Here is a 17,130-nt window from a genome sequence, read left to right on the forward strand (position 1 = left end):
CTTTATGTTAAAGTTGGGCTCTGCTCACCTGGAAGTGGGGAGGCACTGTCCCAAACTTCAGGCTTTTTCATGCTACTGTTTTCAGAAGTGGTTCTGGGAGTCTGCAAATTTTTGGTGGTTCCAAACTGGTGTGATCTAGAGAAAGGTGTGGTCATTGATCTCCTGGTGTACATTGTGGTCTTTAATCAGGAAGGGCCCCTGCTCTCCTGCAGCTGCTAGCACTAGCACTCCTCTTGGCCCTGGAATTGTGACCAGGTCCCCTGTTCTCCTGTAGTCACAAGCACTAGTGCTCCTCTCTGCCTTGGATCCATGACCAGGGCCCTTGTTCCCTTACAAAAGACCACAAACATTCCTCTCCATCCTAGAACTGTGACACAGAACTACAAATAGGCAATAGAATTGCCAATCAGCGCCAGCTGCACCCAGTGCCAGCAAAGGATCTTCTGTAATCTCTTTCTTACCAGTTATTTGACTCCCCGAGCCCCTTTACTGTGTCTGTGCTGAGAGTTCCCAAAGCTGTTGCTACTGTAGCTGCCACCAAGGCCTGCTACAGTGTGCTCTGTGCTCCAGACTTTGCCCTTACTTCTGGTGCCACAGACCTCTCCTTCAGACCTCCTAAGTTGTCTTAGGCAAGAAAAATGTCTCACTCTGACCTTTTCTTGTCTCTACCACTCCAAAATTTGTTTTGAGGTATTATTTTAAAGTGTTTGGAGAGGAATGTTGGGAGAGTTAAGTGATGTTACTGCCTGTACTCCATTATCTTGACTTCCAAGGTAAAGAATGGCTTTCGTACCAAGCGTATTAAGAAAACCATGGTAATTTCTTATCTTTATATTGTTTGCTAAAAAGGGAGATAAATTATTTCATTTGATCTCTATAATAACTCTTCATGGTAGATACTACCATCTCCATTTTATAGATGAAGAAATTGAAACTTCAAGAAGTTAAATTCTAGAAAGGCTGGGTGTTAAAGTTGACAGTAAACTGGACTTGCTGCCAGGAGAGATCTGCTGTATGTATACTTAGCTTGTTCTTGACAGAGAAAAACAGAATATTTAACTCAACTATCTTATCACTCCTTGTTTTATATATTGTCTCCTTCTTTGCAGCCTATAATCATATTCATATCATCTATACACTAAAAAAAAAACCCTAGACATACCCTCAAACCATTATTATTATCTCTCCTCTCTTTCACAAATTCCTGGAAAATGTCACATACTGGACAAAAAAAGAAAATGACAATTGTTGAGGAGTTAGTCAGTCAGTCAGCCATACTGACTGCTTGGTAAACCAATTAAACTCTACACTGTCCTCTTCTCTTGAATCCCTAGCCCCTTTATCATATTGCTGATTATGCCCAGCCAAGACTCAACCTTGAATTACTCCCACCATTTACTGCCTTCATGCCTATTCACACGGAGAAAATGATGAAACTGTTCTGACTGGGTCAACTACAGATTTATGCTACATAACCTCACCTGGGCAGTCACTGGATTTAACTACCATCTCTATGCTGATGATTCTTAGATCTACTTTTCTGCCCCATCTTTCTGCTCACCTCTAATCTCACATCTCCAACTGCCTTTCAGATATCTTGAACTGAATGACCAGCAGAGATCTGAAACTTAGTATGTTTAAAACATAACTCATTATTTTCCCCCTGAAGCCCCTCCCTACCTCCTACCTTGCATATCACTGTAGAAGGACTGTCTCAGTTCCGCAGGTTTGAAACCTATATGTCATCCCGGATTCCTCACTATTTCTCAGCCCCATATCCAATCTCTTGCTAAATGCCTCAAACAGGCCATTTACAATAGGTGTCTTCACTTTCTCTCTTCTCATTCTTTTCTTAACCCCTCGATGATGAACTATGCTACCCATCTCCTAACAGAGAAGTAATGTGCCAAAGGTCCAAAATGAGACATACGTTTGTGGACATGGCAAGTGCACAGATTTGTTTTGCTTGACTGAATATCTATGTTAGAGATATCTTTTTAAAAAAATTTGACAAAATACAGCACCTATTCCTATTAAAAATAATAGAGAGCATAGGAATAAACAGAATGTTCCTTAACATGATAAGCAGCATCTATCTAAAACCAATAGCAAGCATTATCTGTAATGGGAATAAGCTAGAAGCCTTCCCAGTGAGATCTGGGTAAAGCTAGAAATGTTAGCTATATCAATGAGAGAAGAAAAAGAAATGGAAGGAATTGGAATAGTCAATGAGGAAACAAAATTATCACTCTTTACAGATGATATGATGGTATACTTAAAGAACCCTAGAGAATCAACAAAAAAACTGCCTGAAATTATTAACAACTTTAGCAAAGTTGCAGAACATAAGAGAAATCTACATAAATCATCAGCATTTCTTTATATGACCAACAAAGCCTAACAGCAAGAGATAGAAAGAGAAATTCCATTTAAAATAACCATAAACAATATAAAATACTTGGGAGTCTATCTGCCAAGACAAACCTAGAAACTATATGAATACAATTGCAAAACACTTTTCACACAAAATCACATATAAACAAGTGGAAAAATATCAATTGATCTGCAAGTAGGCTGTGTCAACACCATAAAAATTACAATTCTGCCTAAACTAATACTCAGTGCCATACCAAAGTACCAAAAAATTATTTTACAGAGCTAGAAAAATAATAACAAAATTCATCTGGAAGAACACAAGAATATCAAAGGAATTAATGAAAAAAATATACAAGGGACAATGGCCTAGCAATACCAGATCTCAAACTACACTATAAAGCAGTAATCATCAAAACTATCTGGCACTGGCTAAGAAATAGACTTGTACATCAGTGAAATAGATTAAGTACACAAGTCACAGTAGCCAATGACCATAGTAACCTAGTGTTTGATAAACCCAAAGACCCCAACCTTTGGGATTAGAACTCACTATTTGACAGCAACTGCTGGGGAACATGGAAAACAGTATGGCAGAAACTAGGTATAGACCATCATCTCACACCATATACCAAGATAAGGTCAAAATAGATGCATGATTTAGACATAAAGGGTGACACCATAAACAAATTAGAAGAGCAAGGAATAGTCTAACTGTCAGATTTATGGGGAAGGGAAGAATTCATGACCAAACAAGAGAGAGAGAGCATTACAAAATGTAAAATAAATAATTTGATTATATTAAAAGGCTTTTGTACAAACAAAAGCAATTTCACCAAGATTAGAAGGAAAACAGAAAGCTGGGAAACAGTCTTTACAGCAAATATTTCTGATAAAGCCTCATTTCTAAAAAACATAGAGAACTGTGTCAAATTTATAAGAATACAAATCATTCACCAACTGATAAATGGTCAAAGAATGTGAACAGGCAGTTTTCAGATGAAGAAACCAAAGCTATCTATAGGCATAAGAGGTAGTGCTCTAAGTCACTTTTGATTGGAGAAATGCAAATTAAAACTATTCTGAGATACCACCTCACACCTATCAGATTGGCTAACATGACAAAAAAAAAGGAAAATGATAAATGCTGGAGAGGATGTGAGAAAATTGGGACACTAATGCACTGTTGGTGGAATTATGAACTGATCCAACCATTCTGGAGAGCAATTTGGAACTATGCCCAAAGGGCAACCAAACTGTGCATACCCTTTGTCTGTATCCCATACGTATCATAAAAAAGAGAAAAGAACCTACATGTCCAAAAATATTTATAACATGGTGGCAAAATATTGGAAATTGAGGGAATGTCCATCAATTAGGGAATGGCTGAATAGGCTGTGGTATATGACTGTAATGGAATACTATCGTACAATAAGAAATGATAAACAGACAGATTTCAGAAAAACCTGGAAAGATGTGTATGAACTGATACAAAGTAAAATGAGCAGAACTAGGAAAACATTGTATACAGTATCAGCAACATTGTGTGATGATTAACTATGAATGACTCAGCCCTTCTCAGCAACACAATAATCCAAGACAAGTACAATGGACTCATCGAGGAAAATCCTATCCACATCCCAATGAAGAACTGATGGACTCTGAATGCAGACTGAGGCATATTTTTTTTTCACTTACTTTATTCTTTTTTTGTATTTTTTTTCCTTTTGATCTGTTTCTTCTTTCACAACTGTGACTAATATGGAATTATGTTTTACATGATAGCATATATACAACCTATATCAAATTGTCTACCATTTTTGGAAGAGGGGAAGGAAAGAGAGAAAAAGAGAAAAATTTGGAACTCAAAATCTTGTAAAAATGAATGCTAAAAATTGTCATGTAATTGGGAAATAAAATATTTTTTTTAAAAAAATGTGGGACGGGCAGGAGAAAAAGAAAATAAGAGCTCCTTAATTTAAAAAAATAATTTCATTTTTAAAAAGTCATCCACACAGCCAATATTTTACACCATATACCAAGATAAGTTCAAAATGAGTAGATGATTTAGACAGAAAGTGTGATACCATAAGCAAATTAGGAGAGCAAGGAATAGATTACCTGTCAGATCTATGGAGAAGGGAAGAATTTATGAACAAACAAGGGAGAGAGAGCATTACCAGAAATAAAAAGGATACTTCTGATTATATTAAATTAAAAAGGTTTTTCACAACAAAACCAATGCAACAAAGATTAGAAAGAAAACAAAAAAATATATAGCAAGTCTCTCTGATAAAGGCTTCATTTCCCAAATACATAGAGAACTAAGTCAAATTTATAAGAATACAAGTCATTTCCCAGTTGATAAATGGTCAAAGGTTGTGAACAGGCAGTTTTCAGAAGTAATCAAAGCTATATATAATTATATGAAAAAAAGGCTGTAAATCACTACTGATTAGAGAGATGCAAAAACGACTCTGAGATACCAGCTCACACCTGTCAGGAAAATGATAAATATTGGAGAGGATGTGGAGAAATTGGGACACTAATGCACTGTTGGTGGACTTATGAACCGATCCAACCATTCTGGAAAGCAATTTGGAACTACGCCCAAAGAGCCTATCAAACTGTGTATAGGAAATTGAAGCAATGCTCATTGATTGGGGAATGGCTGAACAAGTTATGGCATGTGATTGTAATAGAATGCTATTATGCTATAAGAAACGATGAGCAGGCTGATTTCAGAAAATCCTGGAAAAAAGTTATACAAAGTGATACAAAGTAAAGTGAGCAGAAATAGGAGAACATTGTGCACAGTAAAAGCAATGTTGTTGGGATGATCAACTGTGAATGACTTAACTGTTCTCAGCAATATAATGATCCAAGATACTTCCAAAGGATTAATGATGAAAAGTGCTATCCACATCCAGAGAAAGAACTGATAGAGTTTGAATGCAAATTGAAGCATGCTACTTTTCACTTTATTTTTTCCATATTTTTCTCTTTTGGTCTGTCTTCTTTTACAACATGACTAATATGGAAATATGTTTTGCATAATTGTGCATATATAACTTTATCAAAGTGATTACTGTCTCAGGGAGGAAGGATTTTAAGGAGGGAGGGAGAAAATTTGAAAATCAACATTTTAAGAAAATGAATGTTAAAAATTGTCTTTACATGTAAATGGGGAGAAAATAAAATATAAAATTTTTAAGTTATCTATACCTTTTTTGCCTCTAATTCCCTGCCTTCTACTCACTTCTCAATCCCTTTCATTCTAGATTTTGAGTCTACCATTTGATTGAAACTGACTTCTCCAAAGTTACCAATCATTAATAAATTCCTAAATCTGATGACCTCTTCTCAGACCTCATCCTACTTTGCTTCTCTATAGCTTTTGGCATTGTTAACTATCCTTACTGCCTGGAGTACTCTTTCCTCCTATGACTTTTGAGACATCTCTTCCTGGTTCTTCACCTACCTGTCTGACTAGTCTTTGTCAATATTTGTTCAGCATTACCATCAATTTATAACCCCCTCCTTAACAAAACCTAAGATTCTGTCCTGGACCCTCTTTCTCTTTTTTCACTATACTTTCTCTCCCATCCATCTCCTCTAAGATTACCTTCCAGTTACTCAGTATTTATCTTGTATATTATATACACATATATGTATGTATGTGTGTGTGTGTGTGTGTGTGTGTGTGTGTGTGTGTGTGTGTGCGCGCGCGCGCATAGTGGTCTCCCCCATTAAAGTGTAATCTCTTGAGGGTAGGTACTTCCTTTTTCCTTTTTTTTTCCTTTTGTACTTCTTTCTTGATACCCAAGGCTTAGCACAGTATCTGGCATATAGTAAGTGCTTTAAAATGTTTGTTGATTGACTAATTGTATTCATGTTAAAGGACTTGTGCTTAGAGATAATGGAAGGGCTCATTCCTAGAACCCAAATGAGGAATAGTTGCCTGATCAGTAAGCTGTTAAAAGAGAATGAGAGGCTTCACCTATCCTTTCCCCGCTCCTCTCCTTTAAGCATGCCTCTTGGGACTCAGCAGCTCTCCCTTGGAATTTTAGCCACTTCTAGTTGCAATGGCAGCTGCGAGTCCATGGCTGTGAATAATGTGTTTGCTAGGGGACGCTGAAACTGGACCTCAAGTTCAGGCTGGCTGCATCCAGGTGACTGAACAGTAACCCTGAGAGACAACAGTTTCCTGTCTCGGCAGCTACCTTGGGAGTTCAGAAGTTTCTGAGTAAATTCCTGCTGCTCAGCGTTAACTACATCACGTCCTGGAGGTGTCCAAGAAGATGCTGAAGCCCAGACTGAGAAAGCCCAAACTATGCCCTGACTGACTAGACCTGGGCATGGGCATTACTTGTGTGTCTACTTGCATCGACAATAGAGACCCAAGGTGAAATATCTTTGTAGTCCCAAGTTACCTTTACTTCCCAAGATCGTATAATAATGGTGGTATGTTATTGTTTTATGTTGTATTGGCTCATGAATGCTTATGAATCTTTCTTGTTTTAAGCATTTTTGTGGTAGAGAAAAATAAAAAGCTATCCTATATCTGATACCTACTAGATACACTCAGTGCTTTTTCCAAACATTTCTATGAGCTTCTTTTAGGAAAGACCCTACCTATGAGCCATAGCTAACCTTTATTTGGAGAGTCTCCCTAGAACTCAGGTGGAGACAATGAGCCAGAGAGTATGATTCCCCTTTGTTAGGGGGTCAGACTCCCCCAGGATTGAATCCAGTCCTCTTGGGCTTCTTGTGGGAAGGGTGCCTCCTGGGTCAGAAGTGACATGCAATTATATTCATAACTATCTACTTACTTTGCTTCCAAAAACTCTCACGACTTTTTTTTGGAAGGGGAGGCAGGGCAATTGGGATTAAGTGACTTGCCCAAGGTCACACAGCTAGTAAATGTGTCAAGTGTCTGAGGCTGCACTTGAACTCAGGTCCTCCTGACTCCAGGGCCAGTGTTCTACTCACTGTGCCACCTAGCTGCCCCTAAAAATCTCATAAATAAGGCCCAAGCTGCACCTTTAGGAAGATGCCTTAAAGGAAAATCTTCCCACTAGAAATCTAGTCATCTAAATATTGATGATACACAAAGGGAACTTTCAGAAATGTCTACTTTAGGCCAGGGACTGAAAAATGTGTGTATCCTGGGTAGCAAAATATTAGAATATAGAATATTTTCTAAATAAGAATTTAGGGAACTTTCAGCAATCCCTAGAGTTTGCATTTCAAAGCAGATAAAATATACCACATGTCTCATTCTATCAGCAGAATGTATTTTAAAAGTTCACTCTGATTTCCAGAAGCCAAGATGCCAGAGTCAGCAGGAAATCGCCTGAACTCTCCCATAGTCACCTCCAAAAACCACATAATAAGCACCCCAAAATGAATTCTAGAATAGCAGAGCCAGCAAAAAGACAGAGTAAAACAATCCTCTAACCCAAGAAACATGAGGGGAGAAAATTTTGGAACTCAAAAATTTGTAAAAATGAGTGCTAAAAATTGTCTTTACATATAATTGGGAAAAATACCATTTAAAAAAAGTTTAGTCACCAATGTCAAACAATATCAGAAATGCAATAGGGTTCTCATACCTGCCCAACAAAAGCCCGTTTGAACCAAAATGTACTTGAATAATACTGAGAAAGGCTTTTCCACGTGTTTTGGCCACACATGTCCACTATGGTGTGTGAATTTGTGAGAGAATACACCCCAGGTTTGCGGGGCAAATGCTTTGTTGCTCCTTTTTTTTTATTTAATATACTATTTCATTAAATGTATTTGCCCACATCCCCAAATGAAGACAAAAGTATAGTAGAGAATAAATTATTTCTGAAGTACAAAATAAACATTTTCATTTCTTAACCACTTAAATTCATAAAAAAAGATAAATGAAAACATCTCTACCTTTTTTCCCGACAAGGAAAGGGCCAAACAGCAGAAGAACGTTTCCTTAGAAAAAGTTTCAAGTGAGTCAGTAAATGACTAAAGCTTCTTTAAAATGCTCTGGCTTGTGCTTTTAGAATGTCTGCAAGCCAGCAACATCAATTCAGTTACTTCTTTGATCCTCTGGGGGTGGTTGTAGCTGAAGAAGTCAGTTAGCTGTTTGGGCAATGTGGTCTGACTACAGGTCCCACAGAGAATGTCTTTATTGATAATATTATCTCGAAACAACCAGCTCCACCCCTGTTGTTTTATTTCGGAGTAGTGTCTTCTCTAACAAAATAACTGGGCAGGGAGAGGAGATTAGTGGGAGGGGAAGGAAGGCAGGGAGGAGGAGTTCTCTCCTGAAAACACCAAACTTCCTAGACCCAGTGTTAAAGAGACTTACGACTTATATTAACAAACCAATCGGGCCCAGTCTTCTGGAGTGCAATCATCTTTATTTTACTACAAATTAGTGAGGGTGATAGAAGCTGAATACTTTGGGGGAATCCTAGGATGTGGAGCTGGTAGGGTTCTCAGAAATCACCTAATACAAAGGAAAATCTAAAGACAGCACTGATACAGAGAGGAACAGAGAAGGCTTCCCAGAGAAGGTGATGCCTGAGTTAAGCCCTGAAAGAACACAAGGATTCTGAGAGGTAATGATGAAAAGAGAGCATATTCAAGGATAAGGAAGTTTGTCCCAATTCATGGATATGGGAAATGGGGTATGGAATTTGGGAAATGGGTAAAAGTCCAGTTTAACAAGAATGTTGTTTGAGAAAATGATAATAATAATGCCCAAAATACTACTTGCTCCTAAAAAAAATGTTGAGTTTGAGTAGGGGTATAGTAGGAAACAGTATGTTGGCAGCCAGTTTGTGGGAATCTTAAATGCCAAGCTAAGGAGCTCATATTTTGTTCTGAGAAAATAGGCAACCACTGAAGATTTTTGAGTGGAAGAATGTCAGACCTGTGATTCAGGAAGATTATTCTAGAAGCTTTGTGAAAGATAGATTGGAACATGGAGGATGTAGCAACAATAGACCAGTTAGGTTATGACAGCAATCCAGGAGTGAGGGCGGCTGACGAGAGCCAGAACAAGTTTCATGGCTTTATTAATGTAGAGAATGGTACTGAAGCTAGATATGTCACCAAGGTAGAACTGACAAGATTTGGCAAATAACTGCATATAGTGGGGTTGAGAAAAGAGAGGAGTCAGTGATAATTATGAGAATAACAAAACCGGGCAGCTAAGAGGATGGCGGTGTCCTCAAGAGGAACAGGGGGTTTTGGAGGAATGGTTGACTAACAGGAAGTCTAGGAAGAGGGTATCTAACAGGGAGTAATGAGTTTGTTACTAAGAGAGGAAGAAAGAGACAGAGATGGAGAGAGACAGAGGCAGAGACAGAGGTGGAGAGAGACAGACAGAGACAGAGATTCAAAGACAGAGGCAGAAACAGAAACAGGGAAAGAGACAGAGAGACAGACACACAGAGACAGACAGAGAGAACATGGCTGATGATCCGGCAGGGATGACTGAGGAGTGATAAGAGAGGTGGGGGGAGAAAGAGGATATAGCAGCTCTGTGAAACTGAAAGGAAAATGCGTTCCCTCAAAAAGTTTCCTGAGAAACAGAAGAGAAAGGAAAAAGTGGAAAAAAAAAACCTTTTTCTTTTCATTTTCAAACAACTCACTATGCTTCCTTTTCTGAGGCAGCCTTCCTCTGTATTTCACCAAGCCTTGGATTCACAGAGTGGAACTTCACAAGAAGCAGCTCTTGGCCCCCTCCTTTCTGCTCCGTTTTCTCTTTCCCCCTCCTTTCCTGCCTCGCCTCCCCTCCCTTCCTCTTCCTCCCCTTCCTCCCCCACCTTCCCACAGTGCGAGGAGCACCACCCTGCCCCCTCAGAACCTCTACCTGGCCTGAGGGAAGCCTGCCCCTGACGTGAAATGCACTTCTCGGAGAGTTTCTTTCTGGAGCCAAAAATCTCTGAGAAAGATCACCCGCCATGTTTGCACTTGCTTGGACAGCAGCTTTTTCTCAGGGTCCCTTATGTCCCTGTCGTGTATCTGTTTTTTAGTGTTGTAAAGAACATTTTGTGGAGGAAAAGAATTAAAAGTTCTCACCTTCTTGGGAGAGGAGAATAGAAGTTGATCCAGTACTTCAAGGTTTGCAAAGGACTTTACAGAGTCATCAATGAATTAACAAACTGAAGTACTGAGGATAGGAAAAGATGCCTTGTCCTCAATGAGCTGTGAATGTTTTATGGTGGATAGAAAGCTGGCTTTGGAAGGGAGACCTGGGTACAAACCTCACCTCTAACACATGTGGAACCCTATGCAAGTCACTTAACCCCTTAGTGTTTTAGGCAACTCTCAGAGACAGAAGTTCTTCATTTTTTTGTGTGTGTCATAGACCCGTAAAGCCTATGGGCTTCTGGTGCCAAGATTGCAAAGTGAGGAAAAAATTCCCTAGTGTCCTTCCAAAATCCCCTCCAAACAACTTCAAAAAATGCCTTAGAACCAATTTAGGAATGGGGAAAGCAACTTAACAGCTCTGAAGGAAAGGTCTGTCTCAGTAGGGTGAGAGGGAAGCACAGTCAGTGAGCAGCCCCAGCCAGTCGAACCCCAGGGGGACTGAAGCAAGGCTTCAAGCCCTGTAGCAAACCACCAGTGAGGCCCTACCCCATGAAAGCCTGAAGCTCTGAGGCATACCAGCAATGCAATGAGTGACCCCCGCCTCCCAGTGCAAACCAGGAGGAAGACTCTACCCTCAGGACAACCCATCAGGGAGGGCCTGCCCCCAGTATAAGTCATCAGGGACCTTCTCCCGCCCCCCTCAACAATACAAACCAGTAGCTAGGCCCTGAGGCCCAGTAAAAGCCAGCCACAAAGCCCCTGGCACAAGAAGCTTGGGACAGTGCAGGAGAAGTGCTTGAGATGAATAATTGTGAGAAAACTCCTTGAATCAATTTTCAGATCTGACTGAGTTTCTGATCAGCATAACTTAGGCTCTTAGTTAAGGGTCCCTAAACAGCAGGTTGGGGCAGCTAAATGGCACAGTGTGCTGAGCCTGGAACTCATCTTTGCGAGTTCTAAATTCAGCTTCAAACACTTACTATCTTGGTGACCCTAGGTAAGTCACTTAACTGTTTTGCCTCAGTTTCTTTTTCTGTAAAATAAGCTGGAAAAGGAAATGGCAAATGACTCCAGTGTCTTTGCCCAGAAAACCCCAAATGGGGTCACAAAGAGTCAGGCACAACTAAAAAATGATTTAACAGCAACAAGCAGCAGGTAGATGTGGTCCAGCTTCCCAAACATGTAGGGCTAGGTTCAAACAATGCAACAAAGTCCTCTCACAATTCTCACAACTGAATAGTTTTCTCACAAGACAGAAATTGTACTAGACCTATAATTGAATAGAAAGGGAACTGAACTTGCTCCAGAATTGAGTTGCAAGATGGAGTCAGTGTAGATCAGCCAATTCTCAATACCACTTACTATTCTAATTCCCTCATATGTATGGATTAGTGGCCCATTTTCTATTTGAGTTTGACACCCTCAAGTATACCATCTTCTCAACAGAAGAGTTTGGAAATACTTCACTGTAAAAAAAAATATAGAAACCATTCATCCTTGATTGACTCCTAATAAAACTGCCCCCAACCCCAATATTCTAACTTCCTTATGAGCTCCACTGAACAGTAGGCATGTCCTGATTTAGCCACACAATCTGGCTTTAACCACATCACAAGCCCCCAAACTCAATCATAGGCCTCACTGAACAGCATGCCCACTGCCCCAGCAAGCCACTGCCCCAGACTTAGTATAGCCACTGCCTCCAGATCCAATTCACATATTTGAACAGGTATGATTCAACCATAGTCCCATCATCCATTTAGACTGACCAGACAGGATCATAATAGCTAGCCAATCAGAATGCAGCACAAATAGGATGTATGACCACCAAACCATAGAAGGGACCCCTCCTCTATTACCTAGTCCCTTAACAAACCCCTCCTGCCTTTTTAATATTCATAATTTTTGTCATGTAATCAGCATCATTACACTATAAATTTGCCTGTGTTGTCTTACTAAGTTGCTGATTCCTCTTGGAACTTAGCCTGCTTCATGAGAGATGTCAATCTCAATAAATTCCTATACTTGGATTAGAGGTGGTCTGACTGAATTCTTTGAGACAGCTCTGCCACAGCACACCATGAAACCTCAACAGTTTTTGTCATCCCTGGGTGGGCAGAGTCTCTGACCTCTGAGCCCATCCCTTCATGTGGAACAGAGTCTCTGATTCAGACCCCCTCTAATCCAAAAGTAGGCCTATCTTTTCCCCTTCTCTTGGCTGGGAGGTCCTTCAAGCACCTAGGATGGATTGACTGTATTGTCTGGGACCTAGCACCAGGGCCCTTGCCACTGGCAAATTCCCTCTAGACAGAGGACACTCTGTTTGGGAATTTCGCAGGGAGTTCTTTCTGAACTCATTTTTTTTTCTCATCCTTCTGGTGGGATGCCACTGAAGAGATGAACATGGCTATAGGGAGAATTTCCTTAGGCTTACAAGCATTCAGTCCCAGCTCCCATCAAATGGAACTACTAAAATGTAATACAGCCTGGTCTCTGTATAATCTGGATGACCAAGAAAATTTATCACTCTCTGTGCTTTCTGTTTGTATTTGTCTGCTCTGTGTCTGTCTGAATATCTCTGAGTCTGCCACCTTGTAAGATTTTAAATGCATCCAGCCAGAAAAGAAAAACTTCTGATGACTGTACCTGAACTGGAAAAACTGATGATGTCTTACTTTTTTTTTTTTGGAGGGGGGAAGGCAGGGCAATTGGGGTTAGGTGACTTGCCCAAGGTCACACATCTAGTAAGTGTGTCAAAGTGTCTAAGGCCAGACTTGAACTCAGGTCCTCCTGACTCCAGGGCCGGTGCTCTATTCACTGTGCCACCTAGATGCCCCATGATCTCTTAAAAAAAAAGGTTACTGGCAAAAAAAACCTCTCTCAATCAATCAATTTCTCTCTGTCTCTCTGTCTCTCGGTCTCTCTCTGTCTCTCTTTCTTCTTCAACTCTGGCCAAGTTCTGGAGGTAGAGAGATAGACAGAAAATAGACAGAAAATTCCCCTCAGATCTATCTAAGAGAAAAAAGTCACTTCACTGATCAAAGAGAGGCAGGTTTCAAGGCTGCACTTTGGAATAGGGCTAGCACTTAGTCCTTTCCTAGGTCACAGAAAGAGAAAAGGTTTGTGTGAATCAGAACACAACCAAAGGTAATTGAGAATCATTTGAAATATAGATCCAGGTATTTTAATTCATTCTGGTTATATTTTAAGTGAAATGTTGTCTCTCCCAATTTGATGTTTAAGATAAGCTAGAATTTATTAAAATACTTGGCACTAAGATAAATTGGGAAAATGCATAGATCTGAAAAAGAGAGGCCTCAGAAATGAAGCATTGAGCTCTCCAGTATGGGGGAGAGGGGACTAGGTACCACTGGATCTTTTCCAGAGTCCCACTCACCTTGACTGGCAGGTTCGAAGCTCCCACTCTCGCACAAGTTTTTAAGGGGTGAAGACAGAAGTGAAGTTTATTTGAGTAAAAATTAAAAAAAAAACTTTATAGATCATTCTCCCTGTGGTCCCAGCTCTGACCAGGCTAAAGCTACAGTGAAAAGTAAGAACAGCTAAAACTATTTTAGCAGATTCTGTTAACTTTTCTCATCCCAGATCAGATTAAGGAAAGAGAGTGCTGAAGAATGGTATGGAATTTGAGTCACCCTCCTGCAGGTGACTTCCTAGCAAAAGGAAGAAGAGGGAAGCACAACAGCTACATTAGGGGTTCCACTGGCAACAGCCTTGAGATCCTGGGCACCCTGAAGCCCACCCCTCTAGGCAAGCAGATGAAGCTCTCCTCTCAAACCCCTGAGTCCTTGCTTCCACACCACCAGAACCTGCCGCTTCTGTTCCAAGTTACCCAAAGCCAAGCAACTGCTTTCAGGAAGCTTGTAGGTTCCTCAGGACCCTCCTCCTTATCCACCAAATCCACCTCCTCAACGCCACCCAACCTCCAAGCCAGACCTGTAATTCAGATGCCAGACTCTACCCCTCCCAGCACTCCTCAATCTTAGTCCCTCCCATACAAGGATTGGTGCCTTCTTTTTCCCTCCTTCCCAAATCCCTAACTCAACCACCCCACAACCAGGCTCTGCAATAATGGGGTGAGGACAAAAGGGGATAGGCCAGGGCAGTATGAGGTAAGAAGCCAGCCAGCCTCTGCATTTGGTAGCCCAACCTTCTATCAATAATTTTTATATGTGATGATGTGGACATGCAATTAATGTCATCTGAAATTTACTTTTTATGTTATTACTGTATTTCTAAATTGTATTATAAAATTTGGGTGGCCATCGTGAGCCAGAAATGGTGTTAGACAAAGCAATTTTTAATCTGAATTTTGTTGAAACTGAAAGACAGAGGGGAAAAAATGTTTAAAACCAGTTATTTTATTAAGCGCTACTAACCCTGTCTCATGTTTTGTAACTGCTACTTAGGAAACTTGGTATTTCTACTTTTGCCTATAGTTAAGAGGAAGTTCCAGCCAGAACAACTTGGTTCTCACTTATAAAATTGTAAGGTTGTTAACTAAGTTATTAGGGGCTATTTTTACAATGTTAAAACCTAAAGTTGGTCCGACAGCAGCTCTAAGGGTAGAAGTAGTAGATATCTACCTACTGCCTTCCCTTGGGAAGGTGGCCAAGGTTGCCTCTCTTTTAGAGATATAGAAGGTGACCGGAGGCCCCATCTGCCAGCTAGCATATACTGGGATCCTAAAAATAAAACATGGGAATTCTGACAGACATCCTCTCAAGGGAAAAAAATATTAGTCAAGGCAAATTAAAACTGAAAATAGGGGACTTGCCACACAGACAGTATGTGGTTTTCATTAGTCCAGAGGAAGAATATCATGGGCTGGATAAGCAGCCCCTTCTCTGGGGTCCATGATGATTCCCCTTATTTTGTCAACTTGCCAGATCCCTGGAAACCATCTGGTGGGCAAGGTCATCAGCCCTAGGGGGGAAAAAAGCTTGTTTGGGTTATGGAGTTCCTAAACAATGAGCTTGGCTTGCTCAGAATTTGGAAGTTTGTGTATAATATACAAATTATTTCTACTGATTTGTCTTTACACCAGGATAAATTTTAACTTGAAAAGGAAAGAAAAACAAGTGAAGTATGTTAAGTGAAATCTCTTATGTAAGTCATGGTAAATTTTTATTGCTTATTGCAATTCCATAAAACTAAAAATAATTGTATGGTAGCCCTAAGCTGTGATTGGTGAGATTTTTCATGTGAGGTAAAAGCCCTTGGAACCACAACTAATTTTATTTTGAGTTTGAATTTAGATATAGTTGTCTGCATTAAATCAGTATTTGAGAGAAACACCACAAGCTACCCAGAGGGAATGTGATCCTGGAGGTTTGCTTCTAAGAAAAGCCAAGAGGACAATTTTAGCCTCAATCTAAGATTGGACACTCCTGGATCAGTTTCTTCATTATCTTCCTTTGAAAAGGAATGTTTCCCACCTGGTCATTCCTGAGTCTGGCTACGAGGTGAAATTGATAACTGTGACTCATCTAAATTCAGACAGAGAAGGATGTTTTATTTTGTCATATTTGGCATAATTATGTCCCTGCTAATTTGTTTTATAGCAAGTTTTTATAATCAAAGCAAGTGGTCAGTGAAAGATATGAACACAATGTAAGTATGTGAGATCTTGCTGTTTTGAGTCTGAATATATAGTCATTCCATATCCCAAACAACTGAGTAAATTAGTACTTGGGCTTGTCATCTGCCTGCCTGCATAGTCAAGTGAAAGATTAAATCCCTGGAATAGAAAATTCTTTCTGAATGATATGGGAACAATCAGACAAAGGGAAAAGAAGTTTGTGTAACAAAGAATAAAAACACAATGTTAATCATTATCCCATAGACTAAGGCTGGTATACATCTGAGCTACTATAATAAAATGTATGTTTAAGATCTGAGTTACTCAGCCTAAAATTGTATCCCTTTCTAAATCTTAAACAACTTAGTAAATGGGTATTAAGTTTAGTCATCTGCCTGTTACTACATACATACATACAAACTTATCTGTATCTATAGATATGAAATAAGGTCCTTAAATGTTTCAAAATAATTTAAAAATAATTGGGTATTGGTACAAATGATTGAGGGACCTACCTGTTATTCTATTAATCACTGAAACTAAATCAGAAACATCTTTAGTTTGGTTTGGGAAAAAGAATTTCAGTGCAATCAATTTTCTTAAAGGACAAATATTATTACAAGCAATTTGCTGATTTGCACTGTTTTGGAATTAATTACTTCAAGTATCCTCCCAAGTCTTTTATTATAATTGGAGTAAAGCTAGTCTCTTATAAGCAAATTCATTTGTATAACTATTGAACCCATGGGTGGAAAGCTTCTACCTGCAAAAGTGTTGCTACTTATATTTCCTTAACAATCTGATCCTCCTAAAGGAATTGGAACCAGAGTGGAAACTTTTGGGAAAGTAACAAAATCAGATAATCCTGTATGTCAAAGGTAAATAGCAGTATCATGGGGCTCTTTGGTTTCTTTCTCCTTGTATTTGGGGCCCTGCATATTGAATTTACCTGTCAGACTTGTGTCTTCCAGACTACAGGCCATTCACCTACAGTTGGTAGCAAACAGTGGATACTGGCCCATGCCCACCCATCATTCCCGGATGTGGCCTATGTTCAGTTCCAGTCAACCTCC

General features: G+C 39.7%; 1 protein-coding gene across 1 annotated transcript in view; it reads right to left on the reverse strand.

Moving 5' to 3' along the window:
- LOC118853762 (cytidine monophosphate-N-acetylneuraminic acid hydroxylase) overlaps nucleotides 1-8,567 on the reverse strand; it is a 98,659-nt gene extending 90,092 nt beyond the window's left edge. Inside the window, exon 1 of the mRNA XM_036763966.1 lies at nucleotides 8,302-8,567. The gene's annotated coding sequence lies outside the window, so the exon portion shown is untranslated. The remainder of the gene's footprint in view (nucleotides 1-8,301) is intronic.
- Nucleotides 8,568-17,130: the final 8,563 nt, after the last annotated feature.

The sequence above is a fragment of the Trichosurus vulpecula genome, chromosome 1 (assembly GCF_011100635.1).
Source record: "Trichosurus vulpecula isolate mTriVul1 chromosome 1, mTriVul1.pri, whole genome shotgun sequence".
In the NCBI taxonomy this organism is placed as follows: domain Eukaryota; kingdom Metazoa; phylum Chordata; class Mammalia; order Diprotodontia; family Phalangeridae; genus Trichosurus; species Trichosurus vulpecula.